The sequence below is a fragment of the Triturus cristatus genome, chromosome 1_1 (genome assembly GCF_964204655.1).
Source record: "Triturus cristatus chromosome 1_1, aTriCri1.1, whole genome shotgun sequence".
In the NCBI taxonomy this organism is placed as follows: domain Eukaryota; kingdom Metazoa; phylum Chordata; class Amphibia; order Caudata; family Salamandridae; genus Triturus; species Triturus cristatus.
The window spans coordinates 823,333,279-823,349,402 of record NC_140579.1 but is presented as its reverse complement, the minus strand read 5'-3'; the positions used below and the strand labels follow the sequence as shown (position 1 = coordinate 823,349,402).

Here is a 16,124-nt window from a genome sequence, read left to right as displayed (position 1 = left end):
GCACCCTCTCACTTAGAGCCAAGCATACTGCCTTCCGGATTGCAAAGGCCTGCTAGAGGGGTGACTTATAGGTTTTAATTGTAGTGACCATAGATATAGAAAACCTATATCTTTAGTAAGTGGTGCTTACGCAGGCTGCAATGGCATGCCTGTAATTCCATTTTGAATGGTCTCTCATGGGTGGCATTATACATGCTTCAGCCCATGGGAGACATCTGGGGTACCTATGCCCTGGGTACATGGGTACCATATACTGGGGACTTATAAGGGTACTCCAGTATCCAATCTGGGGGTACCTAAGTGCTGACCAACACAATTTAGGGAGAAAGCAGATAGACTGTGGTCCTGATTAGCAGGATTCCAGTCAGACTAGTCAAATACAGCTTAGCACCATGCAAAAAGTGGGGGTATGCATAGAACCAGAACTTACTTTCCTACAGCAGGGAAGAACTGATTTGATCTGAGTCTGTGAAGCAGTTCTGTCGGGCGACTGCAAACGCAGGTTGTTCATCCAGTGCTAGAGTGTAACCAGAGAGAGATGAAAAACGTCTGGCTATTAAGGGTCAGAATATTGTGTTACCCTATTGTGAAAGCTCCCCAAGGACAGCAGCAACATAATCAGGAGAGTATGTGTACTTATAGAACCCAACCTACAAATAACCTCCATTGAAGTAAAGGCCAAGCCATTGAAATACGCCATGTCTAATCTCAATGCTGAAATTTTACAGCCCATCCATTGCGTCAATATGAAAAATAATAAAAGCCAAACTACTCCCCTCAATTTCATACGGGCAATTGGTCCTTCTAGGGGTATTAGTAAATACTATGGTAACTGCCTATTGCTGTGCTATTAAACAGATTTTTTAAATCCCCACCTATACCCGGAACGCCTTGGTAAGAATGGAGTTCGGCTTAAATGAACAATCATATGAAAACTTGGCTTCTATCATCTGATATTAATGCAGAATCTGTACGGCTTCACCAAACACAATGAAAGAAATCTTGAAGGAATCTATCACAGAAGGTGAAACCTCCTGGTCGATTTACCTGTCGACCGCTTGCACTAAACTAAATCTTGGTATGGCAAATTGGAGTACTTTTATCCACCAACCTGGAACATTAAAAACCATGTTAAGGAAACAAGTAAAACTTTTATCCAGGCAATAAGACATGCGTCTAATCGAAACCTCTGAAAGCAACATCCGGGTTATAATTTGCTCCTACAAGGACACATTATGCCAGTCTTATCTAAATAGTGCACTGAATAAATACATTTTAAAACAGATCCTAGTAATCAGACTCATGGTGCTGCAAATAAAAGACATAAATGTCCGCTGGAAATCCCTTGAGACAGTTACCTCTTGTAGACTGTGTAACCTACATGAGGACTCGCTGACCCATTTTGTCTGCATGTGTCCAAATCTTAGGAACGCTTGCTGCACTTTACTAAAACCACTTTTTTTTAGTCAAAGTAAAAAAAAAAATGTATTTCGGCTGTACAGCCATAAAAGCACAATTAAATATAACAATCGTCCATAGATTACAAAAATTATAAAACACAGCAATTTATGGAATTAATAATAATACAGAATATCATTGAAAACCGGCAAGAAATGATGTACCACAATTTCATAAAATGTTTACCGGCGCCACTACTACTCGTCACCCTATAAATTACAGCCTTAGGTATCAATCGTGATCAGGAGATCTATTAACACAATTTAAAAGATTAAAAAACATTTTAAACAACTAGTACAAATAGGATTAAAAATAAAATAAAAATAATAAAGTAGCTGAAGGGGGAGATTTCAAGACAGTTTTGATGGCAGGGAGGTGTGCAAATTTAAATTAGCAAGATAATTAACAAATGGGCACAGTTGGCTAATTTCCGAGCTCTTTTTTCTTTATAATGCCTCTACGTATATTCCACATCGCAAATAAAAATCTGGAGGTAGCAAAGACAAATAAAGGGTATATCTCGTATTTTAGTAACCTAAAGGCCTCAGTGTGGTTTCTGATCCCCACATTTATGCAGAGCTGGAGCACCCACTTAGACCTTGACCTTCTGTAGGCAGGACAGAAGAGAAGAACATGGAGTTCCGTTTCTTCGGTCTCAGTACACCCAAGATAGTCTAATTTTGTAGCTCCTTTCCATTTGTTAGTAAGTGCACGGAGTGGAAGCACCCCGTGTCTAAATTGTATAAATAATTTCTTTGCGAGAAAGGGTTGAATATTATCCAGAGTCAACTCTAATTTGTATTGCTATTTGACTTCCAGAAACCTGGAAGTCAGACTTGATGAGTTGATGCTCTGCGATAATTGGGCAAATTTATGTTCTTTGTAGGCGAGGAACAAGGACTTTTTAGGAATAGAGGGGCAAGTCTCTTCGGGTGTTAACCATATGTTTGCCCTCCCCAATGCTTGGCAAGTATTCCTAATATGGGACAGCCATGGTATATTCCCTGCTCCCAAAATGGTCATAACATCCTTCAGTTCCTCCCTATAATTTGCTAGCTCAGGCGTGCGCCATAAACGGCACCAGAACAAAAGTGGTCGGGAGGCAATTATATCAGCAATTGGGCCAACGACAAGGTCCATCCTTAGTGGTGTAAGAGGTGAGCTTTTGGGAAGACCCAAGAGCTGCCTAAGGAAAGTGTTCTCTATAATAGATAAGGTGTTAGATGGGCAGTGGCCCCAAAGCTCTGCTCCATATAATGACTCCCCCCTTGCCTGAATTTTATATATTTCTACGGGTGGGCCTACCACTTTTTGAGTGCTATTTTAATATACTTTTAAAATGCCCCCTATGGACTGTGTCAGTTTTAGATTAGCTTTTTTTACTTGGGTTCCCCAATCCATCTTATCATTAAGAGTGAGACCCAAGTAGTCAAAAAACGACACCCTTTCAAGGGGCCTGCCATCCATTTGAGGGTGTGGGCAATTGCTATTGTTAGCGTGGAAAACCATATACTTTGTTTTCTGGAGGTTTATCTCCAGTTTCCTATTCCTGCAAAATGTGCAGAACTCCTCCAGTACCCACTGCATACCCATAGGAGTCTTAGACAGTAGCAGCGTATCGTCCGCAAACATTAAAGCTGGTATTTTGCGGTTCGCTAACCTCGGTGAGTCTATATCTTTCACTGCCAATAAGGTTTCAATTAGACCATTTAAAAAGAGGGAGAACAGGGTCGGGGCTAAGACACATCCCTGTCTCACCCCTTTCTCTACAGGGAAAGGAGCTGTCAATTCCCCTTTCTTGCCATATCTTACTCTCGCGTACGTATCCTGGTGTAAGCGCTTCAGCTGGTTGCATAAATAAGTTGGTACTCCCATGTCATGGAGTAAGCCCCATAGCTGATCGCGCTGCACCGTATCGCACGGCGGATTTAAGGTCCACGAAGGTTAGATATAGGCTACCACCCTCCAAAATTACTGTTTTCGAATGGATCAGTTGCAATCTGAAAATCTGGTAATTTGTTGAAATTTTAGCCCTAAAACCAGCTTGTAAAGGTGTTAAGACTTTCTTTTCATCCATCCATGATTGCAATTGGCCCAGGAGAACACGGGCAAATATATTTTGGGTAACATCAATAAGACTTATTGGGCGGTAATTCGCCGGGTTGAGCGGGGAGCCTTTTTTATAAATGGGAATGATTTCTGCTCCTGCCCAAGTTGGAGGCAGCATCATACCTTGGAGGATAGCGTTAAAAAATAACCATAGATAAGGTGCCCACACTAATTGTTCATTCCTAAATAGGTCACCGGGAATTCTATCCAGACCCGGTGCCTTTGCTGGAAGCAAGTTGGCCAATGCCGCAGTGACCTCTATCATCGTACAGGGGGGTGCACTAGTATTTAAGGAGGTTTTATTTTTTGCAGATTCCCTAGCCACTACGTCTCCATCTAAGGACCTTGAATATAACATTTTAAAATGGGATCTCCAAACTTCGTCCCCTAAGTTTGGCTCAATTGCTGAGTTGCCTTCAGTTTTTCTAGTTTTCACTAGATTCCAAAAGCCTCTCATATCTCTATTGTCTAAAGCTTTTTTAATTGCTTCCCATTTATCTATTTCCCACGATGATTTAGCTTCAGCTAGCATTTTTTTATATTGAGCCCTGATTTCTTTAATACGTGGGGTGTCATTATTTTTTATCCCCAGTAATAGGGCGTGTTTAGCTTCCCTGCACGCTTTGTTGTACCAGGGATGTTTGGGTTTAGTGTCTATGCCATTATTATTATCACCATTATAGAAAAATTCTGCCAGTTTTGAAAACATGTCCTCATGATTTTTGCCTAATACCAACAGAGATTCAGAACCTTGACTATTTAGAGACACTCGAAATGCAGATTCTAAGAAGGGAGTAATTTGTTCGTACAAGGAGGCCACTTTTTCCTTTGACTGTATAAATGTTCCCCAGCGTCAGTAGCGGTGCGTCTATTGGGGCGGTGGGGCGATGCCCCACTAGCCCACTAGCCAGCACAATGAATGAGCACAGAAATGAGCACAGAATCACACACAAGTCAAAGAGAAAGACTCGAGAGTCTGCGCGCTGCGCGCACGCTCGCAGTCAGCAGCAGTCGGCATTATGCGTTCGCGGAATCGCAGCGCTGAAGGGGTGGGTGGGGGCGGGGCTGAGTGACAGCAGAGGTAGCTGCGCTTAAGCGCTGCTGCAATAGTGCGGGTAAGTGCGCATGCTCGATTTTGGGATATGACCATCCCGAACATGCGCACTACCCAAGTTATGATAGCATTGGCCAATAGGTAGCCACTCAAGCCAGGAAAGCGAGTGGGGGGGGGGGGGGGGGGAGTCGGAGCCGAGGGTTGCTTCATGCAGCAGCCCCCGGTCTCCTAATGGGCGAGCCGTCACCCATGCTCTAGCCAATCCTGGCGCTGCTAATGTAGCGTCTGGATTGGCAGAGACACCGCGCAGCCTGAGACTGAGGGCAGGCATTTACCGCATTGGGTGCCGCACGTGGGTGGGGTGGCCCTGCCGCTGTGCCGCACTGTGATTGGCCATAGATTCGTGACGTGACCTCGCTTGCGCAGGCTCCGTCACGATTACCGCGGTGTCACTCAGTGCCACGAGGAGTCGACACGACTGAATGAGACCACAAGACCTCGTGCGGTGCAGCCACAGGCCTACTACTCTCTGGCGATTCATTCTGAGAAGTGTGAAGTCCGCAAAATTGTGTGTAAAAAACGAAGGGTTTTTACGGTAAGGGGCTGAGGGCCTCCAGTTGCCACCGCGGTGCCAGGCTGCACTCCTTGAACATATAAATAATAGAATATTTGTAATGGTTTTCGTTTGAGAGCACTGAGCTTGTTTTGTTTCAAATCTTTGATATAAATACATAATCCTCCTGCTCTAATACAGAGAAACCCGTGTATTATATATACAGTGCTGGGGAAGTGCACAGCGATCAAAAGACAGTACCCTTGCACTGTATCGCCGGTTTGACCTTCGCGTTCATGTTTGTTATATCTTTAAATGTATGTGCATGAAAATCTGTTAGCCTGACACATTTACGAGCACACACAGACAGCAATGCAGCATAGATAAGTTACATGGACAATGTCTGATGGGTTGGCACAGGGTGGATGTTCCTACACTCTACAAATGGTACTGAGGCGGTTATCAATGAAAGATGACAAAACGATCAATCCATCTCCCAGCTCCTCCCATCTCAGCTGGAGACACGGTGACACTCTCCCGCTGTCCCAGTGTCCCCTCGCCACCCTAAGCACGTGCTGGGTGAGTCTGCAGCGAGCTCTGTAATCCAACAATCCTCTAAGAGCGTCAGAGCGCGGGCCTAGTGCCAGACGTGCACTAGTAGTCTGGCTGCGGGAGCGCCGAGCTCTGGTACCTCCTCACCACACAGAATCCCAGCCGGAGCGTTTATCCTGCGCCCGCAAGATGCTGTTTTCACTCCGTTGACTTGACTCGTGCGAAAGGGCTAATCCTTGCTCAATTCGCACCTGCCTGGAGCCATGGATCCCGCCCTAGAGCACCGCTGTCTCAAATCAATCCTCCGTGGACGGGTGTCGACCGTTCTTTAATTAGGTGAGTAAATTGTCAGGGAAGAAAGGTGGTAGCCTTGGACCAAGGATGTGTCAGTGTAATTCGAAGCATCTGTCAAGTATGTTGGAATTAGACTGTTAGTAGCCTGTTTGAAGCAATATACTAGTAGTGAGACTCATTACACAGGCACTCACAGAGGACATCAAATGAAAATGTTCTGATCCATGGCACAGGCCCATTTACGACATAAAAATATGGCCGTGACTACGTCATGACAGGTAAGATTTAGTGCTGTTTTATTTTTTAGTCATAACCCCCGCACTTAGCCCACTCTCCCCCCCCAGTGGTACTCTCCCCACGTTGTATCCCTTGTGCAAATAAGCCAACGTACACACTTCTTGTGGTGGTCATTTGTTGGCCGCAGTTTTATTAGGAATACATGTAGTTATACTGGCAGTTTGGTAAAAGCTTTATTGGCATGTTAGTCTTGTCTCTTGGTCCTTCTGTCGGTTCTTTCCGGTTGGGTTTCCCCTTTCTTCTGCGTGGGAGGTGTAGCAGCTGTCCCGGAGTTAGGCCGCAACTCGCTACCTTGCCGGACTCGTGTTGTGCCCTGCCAACCGGCGGGGGCTGGGCTGCGAGCGCCGTCTCCGTTTGCTACCCCCTCTTGGTAGGCCGACTCACCCAGCCGTGAGGCAAACCAAAGTGAGTGGTCCTACGCGCACCCTTCGGTCCACTCGCCCAGCCGTGAGGCATCCCAAGGTGAGTGGTCCTGTCCTGGCACACCGCCCTCCGGTGTGCCTCCGTACCGACTGTTCTCCCCGTCGTTCTCCGCCCAGCGTCCTGCCTGTTCCTCAGCCCTGCGACATAGCTGTTCCTCAAGTGTGGGTGGGTGGGTCAAAGAAAAAGGGGGTCCTTCGCCGGTGCTGCTCCCCCGCTCCCAAGTAAAGTAGCCAGCTTGGGGGAGCCATGCTTATATCCCACCCCAGCGTAGCTCGCCCCTGCCGGTGTTCGCCCCTCATTGGGCCGTTCGTATGGCGCTAGGGCCCCCATTGGCCGGGGGGGTTGGCGCCATGCCGGCGGCTGCGGCTGGGGGGGGGGGGCGGGTAGCCTCCTGTACTGTGGGCGCTTCTTGGTGCCAAAAACCGGTTTTGCGGGGGTGGGGGGGGCCCGGCGTTGGTTATGGCGCCGGCCTCTTATGCCCCCGTTGGGGGCTGCCTCTGCGATAACCCCCGCACTTAGCCCACTCTCCCCCCCCAGTGGTACTCTCCCCACGTTGTATCCCTTGTGCAAATAAGCCAACGTACACACTTCTTGTGGTGGTCATTTGTTGGCCGCAGTTTTATTAGGAATACATGTAGTTATACTGGCAGTTTGGTAAAAGCTTTATTGGCATGTTAGTCTTGTCTCTTGGTCCTTCTGTCGGTTCTTTCCGGTTGGGTTTCCCCTTTCTTCTGCGTGGGAGGTGTAGCAGCTGTCCCGGAGTTAGGCCGCAACTCGCTACCTTGCCGGACTCGTGTTGTGCCCTGCCAACCGGCGGGGGCTGGGCTGCGAGCGCCGTCTCCGTTTGCTACCCCCTCTTGGTAGGCCGACTCACCCAGCCGTGAGGCATCCCAAAGTGAGTGGTCCTACGCGCACCCTTCGGTCCACTCGCCCAGCCGTGAGGCATCCCAAGGTGAGTGGTCCTGTCCCGGCACACCGCCCTCCGGTGTGCCTCCGTACCGACTGTTCTCCCCGTCGTTCTCCGCCACGCCGCCAGGGAGGCTCCCGTCTTCCTGCGGCTCCCCCCCTCTCTCCTGGGACGGCTTCAACTGCAACCCGCCATAGCCATGGCGCCCCACAGGTTGCTCCAAAAAACCCCCATGCCTTCCTCGGACAGGTGCACCCCATCCTGTGCGTAGAGCTCTGGGCGGCCCGTGTCTGACTGACTCCAAACCATTGATTCTGCAGAATTTGCTTACAGTGAGGTTCAGCTTCTTCCGGGAGTTCTCGACCGCTTTCTGGAATTCTGCCCCGCGCCATACCTTCCTGCTGATCAGCTCCGACCAAATAATGGTGGTGCTCCTGAAGGCTTTGGCTGTCTCCGTGAGGTCCCTCTGTATGTTGTGGAGGAGTGCTCTCCTACCCAGTTTGGCAAAATCGTTCCCCCCCAGATGGATAATCAGGACGTCCGGGTGCCATACCGCCTCCGCCTGTAGGTCTGCCAGGGTGGCCGGTAGCTGGTCCCACCTCATCCCTGGTTGACCGTACCACCGCACGCAGGTGTCCCCTGGCCGTCCTTCCCGCTTGTGGCCCCCGCGTCGCCACCAGGTTTGCATCCGATTTATAAACGAGTGGCCCACCACCCACACCAAACGTGGTTTCCGTCCTGCCGGTGAAAGGACAGCAACAAAATTGTCATGTGGGTGCCTGACTGCTGGGGGGGCCTTCGCTTCTCCCCCAGTCGCCCTGTATCTCATAGCAGCTGGGGCCTTACGTAGGTGCGGTATGCCCGTGACCGCCATCTCCCAACTGCTTGAATCCCCGCCTCGCTCATCCCATGCAGCGCGGCGGTAGTGGCAGCCCCTATCCGGAATGAATGGGACCCGAAGGCAGCTGGTGGCAGCCCTGCTTTGCTGAGTGCGAGTCGCAACATTGCTTTGAACTGAAATTTGCTCAGGTGCGTGCCATCACTGTGCCTGAATAGGGGCCTTCACCGGCCGGGCGTATGGCCATAAAAGCCAGCAGACAGCATACTGCGCAGCAATCTTGTTCCCTGATGCATCGTAGTTTTATTAATGCTCCCTTGCCAGCCTGATCTGTTTTTGATCGTTTCAGCAGGATCTCCACTTCCCCTGCCCCGGGCGCCACGTCGCCCGCTTGCAAGCAGTGCTCAGCTGCCCCTGTCTTTGCTGGCGCCACCAGCTCGCTAAGGCGGAATGCCCCGAAGAAGGCGGTCGTAAAAACCGCCCTAAACTGCAGGAGCTCAAAGTTGTCTTTGGCCGCGCCCTGCAATGCCCCCATTAGGATGCCCAGCCTAGTGTAGTCTATTGGGCGCCTGCTATCCCTCCTCGTGCCCTCCGAGCGTCTCCAACCCTTCATTGCCGTTTTGATGTAGTGGGATGCAACTGGGTCTTGGCCGGTCATCAGCTTACTGTAATGTGACACTGCAGCCGGGTGGGCCTGTGCCCATGACCTGGACTTGTTGGCGTTAAACGCCCACTGTATGAATACTCCGGTTGCTCTGCCCGTTGCCCCCACATCGCCCAGGGTCTGGATGCCGCCCACTTGCATTACGGTAGCAACGTACTTCCTATACCTCCTGTTTGCCTCCGGGGCGAGTGCCTGGCCAATTAGTTCTGATAGGTCAACCCCGCCAGGCCCCACAGTGGTTCCGGAAAGGGGGTCATGTTCTGCTCCGCACTGGGTGCTAGCTCCCTGAACCTTGCCATTCGTGCTCTGGACAGGGCGTCCGCCACCTCGTTTTCTACTCCCGGTACGTGGCGAGCTCTCAGGTCTATGTTGCCCTCCAACTGCAATTTAATCAGTCGGCGCATTAGTCTCAAAGTATTAGGGCACCTGGCTGTCCCTCTGTTAATCGCTTGCACCACCCCCTTGTTGTCGGACCAAAGTGTCAGCTTCATTTTCTTTAGGGCCTGCTTCCATACTGTGAGTGCGACTATGATAGGGAATAGCTCTAAGAAGGTGATATTGCTGGTCATGCCCTCCCTGTGCCAACTGCTAGGCCACTGCCCTGCGCACCACTTGTCGCCCAGAATCGCCCCAAAGCCCGTGCTACCTGAAGCATCAGTGTACAGCGCGATCTGCTTGCTGGTCACCCAGCCTTCCCTCCATATCAGCACGCCGTTGAAGTCTGCCAGAAAAGTGTCCCACATTAGCAGATCCTGTTTGACTGCCGCACCCAGCCTCACATGATGGTGCTTCTGGTGGAGCCCGCATGTCAACTGTGTCAAGTGCCTGGCAAACGCCCTGCCCGCTGGGATCACTCTGGCCGCGAAGTTTAGCTTGCCTATGAGCCTTTGGATTTCCCTTAAGGAGGCTTTTTCCCGCCCACAAAGGCCCCTATTTCTGCCCTGAAATCCTCTACTTTGTCTGGGGGGAGCCTGGACGTCCCTGCAATCGAGTCTATCTCTATCCCTAGGAAGGTGATGCTTGTAGAGGGGCCCATTGTTTTGTCCTGGGACAAGGGGATCCCTAGCTCGTCTGCCAAGTCCACAAATGCTGCCAATGTGTTCCCGCAAACCGCTGACCCAGCCGGGCCTGTGAAGAGGAAGTCATCCAGGTAATGGAGCTTCCCGCCCGCCGGGTGCCTGTCATGCAGCGCCCACTCGACAAAGGTGCTGAATATCTCGAAGTAAGCACATGAGACCGAGCAACCCATTGGCATAGCTTTGTCGAAATACACCCTCCCCTCCCACTGGAAACCTAATAAGTGGAAACTTGCCGGGTGTACCGGGAGTAAGCAGAAAGCGGACTCGATGTCCGCTTTCGCCATGAGCGCTCCCCGGCCTGTGGCCCTAACTAGGTCGATGGCGTCGTCTATCGAGGAGTAGCTCACTGAACATACCTCCGCGCAGATCCCATCATTCACCGAGGAGCCGTCAGGGAAAGATAGGTGGTGTATTAACCTGTACTGTCCCTGCTCCTTCTTGGGCACCACCCCTAGAGGGGAGATCACCATTTCCTTGCTCATGTCGGGGGGGAGGGGGCCCTCAATTCTGCCCAGGGACCTCTCTTTCTCCAACTTCTTAGTCACCACTCCTGGGTGTAGTAATGCCGATTTCAAGTTTTTGGTGCCGCCTGGCGGGAGGGGGCCTGAGAATGGGATGGGGAAGCCCTCCTCAAAGCCGTGAACTAAAGTTTCTGCGTCCTTCCTGTTGTGATATCTGTTTGCTAGCTTGCGTAACCGGTGTGTGTTGATTGGTGACCATGCTAGCCCAAATGCCGCCCACCCCCTGTGGCTCCCGTGTGCCCTTCACTATTTCTTCGCATCTTTCCTGTCCCCCTTGTGTTCCTTTCTTCTCTTGCATGCTGCCGCTGGGTGCCCACCCCCGCAGGATGAGCAGCTGTGTTGGAATTTACATGATGCCCCGTATGTGCACTCGTTAGCCTCAAACTTCCAACATATTGGCGGGGACCCATTGGCGTGTGATGGTCTCCCTGCACTGGCCTGCCTGGTCTTTTGAAAAGGCCTCCCTCTACTTTTGTGGAAGGGGGGCCGAAAGGACTGCTCGCTCCTCCCCGCCCATGACCTGGCCTCCTTCGCTACCATCATCTTATGGATGAAGCCGGACACATCTTCCTCGTTCCACTCCATTTCGGGGTGCGTCTGCATTTTTAGCCTAAAGCCCTTGTCATATTCCAGCCATGCATCGCCTGGGAATTGCCTTTGCGCTTTATGGATGTTGGCTTCATAAAGCCATAAGTCAGCTGCGCAGCGTGGGAATTTCTCTACTATGATGCAGGCCATGATCCTGAATGCATCTTGCCAATTGTCGAAATTTCTTTCTTTGCGCTCCCTTCGCCTCTCCCTTCTTTCGTCGTCCTTCCTATCGCATGCCGTCAAGTCCAGCCCCTCTAACTGTATTTCCAACAGGGAGAAGATATCGATAAACTCTTTTCGCCAAATTCGCTCTTTTACTGCTGGCGGTATGAGGCATGCCAAGCCTGTCGCCCTGGTGGTCATAGATGCCGGGCCTGGTGACGGCCTTGCATATGGTTCGGCCGTCGGAGGTGCCACGTGTGAGCTGCCCTGCGCGCTTGTGCCCCCCCAGGCTGCGACTGGCGCCCCGTTGTCTCCCCCGGACCCTGCCACGCCCTGCCCTAGTGCTTGCACTCATGCCTGCCCTGGGTCTATGAGGTGCCACGGCAGACCAGCCCGCTCCTCCCCTGCTGCTGCCGGTGCCCCCGTCCCCCCTGTGCCTGCGCTCCGGCCGCCCCTGTGCTTAAGCTCTGTAACAGCAACGGTGTCATAGATTTAATACATTCCTGCACTATTGCGCTGATATGCTCACCGGGTGTTGTCGTGTCACTGCCCCCTGGGCCTGGTCCCGCCGCCGCCGTGCTGGCTACAGGTGGTTGGGCCTTCCTCTGGGGAGTTATCTTGGGAGTGGCTGCCTCCGCGAGCTTGGCTGGTGCCCTTCTTATCCTCTTGGCCGCCGGGGTTCTGGCGTGCATCTGCCGCTGGCCGCTTGTCCCCTCGCTGTTGTTGTCCTGCGAATAGCGGTCCATCCAGTTGTGCCCATGCTCTTGCGACGCAGCGCGGATCCTTTTCAACAGCTCTCCCAAATACTCCTGCTGGCGCTTCCTGCCCCTCTTTGCCATCTCGTGTGCTCCTTAGGGATCTCCCCGCTGCAGGGTGCTGCTGCTTGCCATATGCACCAAGCTACCGGGTTAATTTGGCCAAAGGCGGGGTGCTGCCGCTGGCTATATGCACCAATTCCCGCCGTTACGCTCGAGATGCCGGTTTGCTACGGTAATGCTGTGCGTCACCTCCCTCACGTTGCCCGGCAACCCGGCTTTGTTTATGCTGCCTCAGCGGGGGCGGTGGCCGCTTCGTGCTCTCCCTCTTGTAAGGCAATCCAACGCTGCCTCAGCTTGCCCCGTGAAGTCGTGCCTGCCCCTTTAAGGCGTCCTCCGCCGGGCGTGCGTCCGCTCGTACCTTGCTTCTCGCTTGGGCGGGGCTGGCTGTAGCAGTTCGCCTCCCGCTTCCCAGTACTTGCGCCGGACCTCTGGGCACGGGGGACGCCGGTTCCTGCTCCCGTGGGCGCTTCCTCCTTCCGCTGCACTTCCCAGGCCGTGTGGCCGGCCCCACGCTGCTGTCTACCGCCGGCGGGCTGTCCTCGGCGGCCTCCTTGGGATGCGATGCACTTGGTTGGGAAGGCGGCTAGAACGGGCGGCGGACTCCACTCCGGAAGGACCGCGCAGCTGTCCCTGGTCGAGGCACTGGTCGTCCTGTCGGCACGGCAGTCTTCGGAGTCCTGGCAGCACGGCAGTCTTCAGAGTCCTGGCAGCACGGCAGTCTTCGGAGTCCGGCCAGTGATTCTCCTCACGACGGGTAAGATCGATGATTACTTCCATTGTTCCGCTTCTCAAAGAAAAAGGGGGTCCTTCGCCGGTGCTGCTCCCCCGCTCCCAAGTATAGTAGCCAGCTTGGGGGAGCCATGCTTATATCCCCCCCCCAGCGTAGCTCGCCCCTGCCGGTGTTCGCCCCTCATTGGGCCGTTCGTATGGCGCTAGGGCCCCCATTGGCCGGGGGGGTTGGTGCCATGCCGGCGGCTGCGGCTGGGGGGGGGGGGCGGGTAGCCTCCTGTACTGTGGGCGCTTCTTGGCACCAAAAACCGGTTTTGCGGGGGTGGGGGGGGGCCCGGCGTTGGTTATGGCGCCGGCCTCTTATGCCCCCGTTGGGGGCTGCCTCTGCGACACCCGATTTGCAGGTCACTACAGGCCGCTTTTTAATATGGTACATGCCACAAAACTCAGGTATGCGTTGTGGCATGTGAGTGACATGTTACATACATGTAGTAGCAAACCGAAAACCTTTCTTTCCGAATGACGTTGGCAGAATAGAGCACTTGTTTCGGGAAAAGAGATGCTTACCTTTCGAAGGCGCTATAAGACTATGACAAAAGAGTGTCTGGTTTATTTGCAGCATTTTAAGTGCAAAACCAGGACATGTGTTTACTTTGGAGAAAGGTGTCAGAACACCGGGACATACGTCCAAAAACTGGCCTGTCCGGGCAAATACTGTCGCACCTATTGTGTTATAAATAAGCCTCCCTGATTTTCGTTTTTATTGATTTAAACAATTGCTTTGTCCATCAGGTATAATTTCTTTTCCCCTGGATTTTCGTGTGTCTGCTGTCAGGAAAGCATTTGACAACAAGTGAAATGGGTTCTGCGCTCAGGGGAGCCAGTGGGGCATGCATGCCTGGTATGAACAACATCCCTCTACCCCTTTCACCTGCACTTGTCTGAGATGTAACTGACCTTGCCTGCCCCAGAGGAGCCCGTCAGTCATTTACCAACCAACCTTGGTTAGTCCTTCGAGTGTTTCCAGAAGCACCCCCGTGTTAAAACGCTTCAGTGTTACAGCTGCCACCATTTCAGAGGCAATGGCCTCACACGCAACTGACTCTGCCCCAGCCCTACAGCCCTTACCTGCCAGAAGCTGCTCTTCAGGGCGCTATTCTGGCTGTCATGGTCATTGATTGTATCTGCATTTTTACACACGTCCTGTCCATCTTAATATATTATACTTTAGACCAAAGTTTTTCGTTCATTTTCTTTTTATTTTGCCAAAGTTTCAATGTTTTTCAAATATGGTCTTTACTTATTGGAAAGCAAAGCCATCCTATGAAAAGTAAGTTTTTTTCATGTCGGTGGGCATTTTGAGACAGCTAAGAGCAGCCCCTGCTCCTGGGGTTCCTCAGCATTCTTCCACAGTACAGCAGACACCTGCAGGTTCAAAACCCTCCCCGCTTGGAGTTAGAAAAGGCCGTTAAACGCCCGGGCGCCACCAGAGCTAAAACTGGCCCTGTGCAGATTATATAACATCAGTTGAATCTCTCCCTTAATCCTTCAGGAACTGATTAATTATCCAGCTAGAAGCACGTTTCACACTGCCAGCATATGGAGGTTGTACATTGGAACAGGTGCACATGAAAAAGCTTTTGTTTGCCCCCACAACAAACAATGGTATTGGAGAATGACAAATAGTAAACCCAGGACCACAGCAAGTCAGGGAAACAGTTAAGTACGTCCACACAGCAATCAAAGGCAAAGAGAAAGGGCAAAACAATGACTAGACACCAGGAAGCCATGGAAACACACATGTATGCCGGTACGTCAGCTATCGACATGGGGAAAAATGACAAAGCATTGGAACCCTTCGCCTTCCACAGTGAAACGGCAGCCATCTTCAAATAGACGACTTACATAATGGGCGCTGCAGATTATATAACTAGAAAAATAAAGTATCACAAATGCACCAAAATCTAAGAAAGAAAACTATTTCAGTCAGTGCTTCATATTAAAAAATATGTGTTTTATGTCTGAGTATCCTTTCTTTGCACTTGAAGTATTTGTAACAATCATGTTGACTATTCAGCATGCATATTGCAGGTAGAGCAGGGCGCAGATGGAACAAAGTTGAGTAAAATCCAGGGAGCTAGGCTAACAAATAGAATGTCAGGGCAGGGAAGTGATGACAAGAAGGAATAGGGACTGTTAACCTCGAAGCCCTGACAAGCAGGAGCGTAGCCACCATTGATGCAGCAGGTGAGGTTTAACTCACCTGCTCCCTACTGGGACTAATTGGACCCTGACTATTGCAGTATTTTGCTACACCAACAGCAGTCAAAGGGGACATTTTCGTTGGCTTTGCCAGGGTCCATGTCATCCTTGCTACTCTACTGTTGACAAGGAGTTGCCTGTGAGCCCTGAAAAGAAAAGATTACTGATTTTAGGCAGATGCACAAATGACTTCCACATGTCACAGGCAAAATGCCATCACTCCTAGGAAATGTAGCCGGTGGCTCAAGCGGGCAGACTCTACCCAATGATGTATGTTGAAGTGGGCAGAAAAAAAGTGAATGACTCAATAGCAGACCAATGAATGAAGAGGGCTGGCTGAAACCACCTGTGCCTAAGTATATATTATCTTTATCATTTTGCTAAAATCAGAATAAAAAGGCTAACCTCATACAAAAAAATACTGTAGGAATCCACGAATTCAGAAGGAAAAAGTTTAAGATAACTTAGGGTGTTATGGGCCCGCCTGCTGCAGAGATATACATATATATTAAGCCTTAGGGCCTAATTCACAATGGTAAACTTACACTTTTGTGCAATTTTACTTTTTTTTTGTTGCTATTTACAAAGTCAGATTTAATAATAAGTTTATGACTGCGGAGACCCTTCAGTCGGGGTGGAGAACTCCACACATAAAACAATGACACAGGCCTATCTTTTTTTGTGCGGATTGGGTTGAGTGGAAAAGTCGTGGTCGGCATGACTCTGGGGTGGGGATGGAGTCACATGGGGAGGGAGTGGCATGGCGAGTGAGACATTTAGATGATAGTTCTTCAGCTTTTATCATTTGAAAAT

The 16,124-nt window shown here is 50.9% G+C and overlaps 1 protein-coding gene and 1 long non-coding RNA gene across 5 annotated transcripts in view; one reads left to right on the top strand and one right to left on the bottom strand.

Annotated features, from left to right (window-relative positions):
- The window catches only part of LOC146871124 (uncharacterized), an 836,775-nt gene that overhangs the window by 717,848 nt on the left and 102,803 nt on the right, over window positions 1–16,124 (bottom strand). The gene's annotated exons all lie outside the window — the stretch shown is intronic.
- TFEB (transcription factor EB) overlaps window positions 1–16,124 on the top strand; it is a 205,180-nt gene that overhangs the window by 117,554 nt on the left and 71,502 nt on the right. The window lies entirely within an intron of this gene.